General features: G+C 38.3%; 1 protein-coding gene across 1 annotated transcript in view; it reads left to right on the forward strand.

The window, feature by feature from the left end:
* Positions 1-2,629, forward strand: part of LOC102313549 (gastrula zinc finger protein XlCGF7.1) — a 6,682-nt gene that overhangs the window by 2,243 nt on the left and 1,810 nt on the right. The gene's annotated exons all lie outside the window — the stretch shown is intronic.

Raw genomic sequence — 2,629 nt, forward strand, 5'->3', positions numbered from 1 at the left:
AGAATAAAGAGGCTGAAAAGCATGAGAATGTGGACGGGCACCACCACCACCCCGGTCTGCTAATCCACAGGTACCACCCCCTCAGGGCGGACCTCATCCACCCCAGAGGCTCTGCCGCCAAGGAGTTGGTGAACTGCCTCAAGCCATTTCCGCACTAATAGGTTTTCGTTTGAAAATGCATCTTTTTCTCTCTGTTTTGGCTTTCCGTCAACAATGAGATGGCGTTTTTGGTCAAGGAAAGCTGAGGTTTTTGAAAATGCTCTCCAAAGTGGATAAATTTGAAAATGCTGTTTTCGCGTCACAGTGTGGACTGCAAAAACGGAGTCTTTCGAATATGATGATGTATTTTTGTCATATGATGCAGTCATGTGACCAATTCAACTAAGATGGCGGACGGCATTTTATAGCAGTTGTTTTGTTTGCTCTCAATTTGGACAGCCCTATTAGATTAATATCAATTTGTACATGCTCCAGAAAGCTCCGGATAAAGTATTTTTCCTCGACATCTTACCGGAAAGTAAATAAACAGCAGACGGAAATGATGCAGGTCAAATTGTCTTACGTTTCACGCATGCGCAGTACAGGAATGTAGCATTTTCAATATGGATTAAAACAATTGAAACGTTTTCAAATTTATCCGGATTAGTGTAGTTATTAGGTTAGCTAGAGAGTTGGGATGCTGTGTAATACATGAATAAACCTAAAATACAATGGTTTGGACATTCTTTTGCATGTTTCCCTACTGTAGCGGTTTCCTCAAGCATACAGGACTCTTAGAAGGTACAAGATGACAATTTTGGAATCATATTTGTTTGTCAAAGCTGAACCCAGGGCAAACTACGCTAAATTAGCGTTTTTAGCTAACAGCTACAATAAGCATAAAAGTTGCTGTACGGCTATCATTTGTTAACATGTTCTTATACATGTAATACATTTATTATCAACCTGAGAGTTTATCTGCAGGTCAATCAACATGACGAATGACTTCTGAGGTCTTAATCCAGCTCAAGATGCTGTAGATTCCCGTCAGTAACAAGCTGGTAAAATGGAGTTCTATTAACCGGAACCAGATTAAGTCCCAAAAAACTGAATTTTGGAACTGAAATTGAATTGTAGAACTGAAACATAATAGTGAGAAGTGAAACTGAAATTATTCGAGAGCTACTTTTTAAAGGATAAAATACAGTTTCAAAGAAAATTAATTCATTTTCAAAATATAAAATACAATTTCAATTTAATGACAATCTTTTTTTCAGTTTGTGGTGTAGCTGCAACATGATCAGCGTTATTGCTGTGTTTGACAGTAAACTCTAGTTTTAGCTTAGGCTATGTGTTGGTCTTCTGCTGCTCACCTGGTGTGGATGTTATCCTGTTGGTACAGTTTTGTGTAACCGTCTGCTTCTCTTGACCAAACCAGATGATTGTTCTTCTTCTTTAACTCCTTTGACATATTAGCCTTGTGTAATGTATGCTTATGAAATCTCATGATGTGAAACCTTTTCAAGTCAATTTCATATGCTGTTAGTATGTAAAGCAATCATCTCTTTATTTCTAACTAAAGAGTCAAACTCCAATAAACTGTCAATGTATAAAAATACTTGTAGTTTAAAGATAACGCAAGCTCAATATTAGAGCAGGGCGATATGGCCAAAAATATTTATCACGATATATATTTGAAAATTTGCGATAACGATATAACAGAGAGAGATCATTGTTCTTACCATTGATTCATTAATGTTGAATTCTCTGGCAGCTGCTCTATTCCCATGTTGTTGCAGTATATTAATGACTAACCTCGTATTGTGGATGGATTATCTCAGTTGTTCTCCTGACTGAAGTTTGGTCCGTTTACAGCATCCTGCCATGCGATTGCATTTGTCTCTAACTATCAGGAACTTTAACGTTAACTTTTATAAGTGGAAAAGTGTTAGTGTTCGTCCTCCAGCTTCACTGTTTATGTTATGCTAACATAGCTGTGTCGCTAGCGATCACGTAGCACATCATTATATACCAGCTAGCCCAACTTCAGTAACCCTACAAACGTCACTGCTGTTTAGTTTCCTGTCTTCATTTATGTTGGAAGTGATAGCAGAGCTGTACGTTTGATTTTTTTCAGAAATCTCTCAGTCAGAACATGCAATATCATGCTTAGGTAACTAGCGAAACTAGCGAGCTAACTTCCGCTAGCTTCCTGCTAACTTCTAACTCCGTTAAATGTAATAAATTTTGTTTTCATGGATGCCTGGAAGTTAAACTTCATAGTTACACCTGGTAAAGCAGCAATGCTGATCGTTTTATTAAAGATGAAAGAATTTAGACAGTTTTTAACTCTCAGTGATGCTGCAGTGTTCGTTTGACCTGAAGCATACGGAGTTTAGGACCCAGATTACTCCCAGATTTAAGAGCATCTTAGTCCGACAAATACGACAATAACGACGGCCGCTTGCATGTTCTGCAAAAAAATGTGCTTTGTCGTGTATCTGACGGACAAACACCAAACCAGTTCCACATCACTGAAGTTGCACCATTTTTACAAACCAATTCTGGTTCATCTGTTTCACTCAACAATCGGCCATGTGCGTATGAAAACAAAGGCACTGCGCATGCGCGTTTTACTCATTCTATCGCG

Source organism: Haplochromis burtoni, unplaced genomic scaffold (assembly GCF_018398535.1).
Source record: "Haplochromis burtoni strain Fernald_Lab_line unplaced genomic scaffold, NCSU_Asbu1 Contig_620, whole genome shotgun sequence".
Lineage (NCBI taxonomy): Eukaryota > Metazoa > Chordata > Actinopteri > Cichliformes > Cichlidae > Haplochromis > Haplochromis burtoni.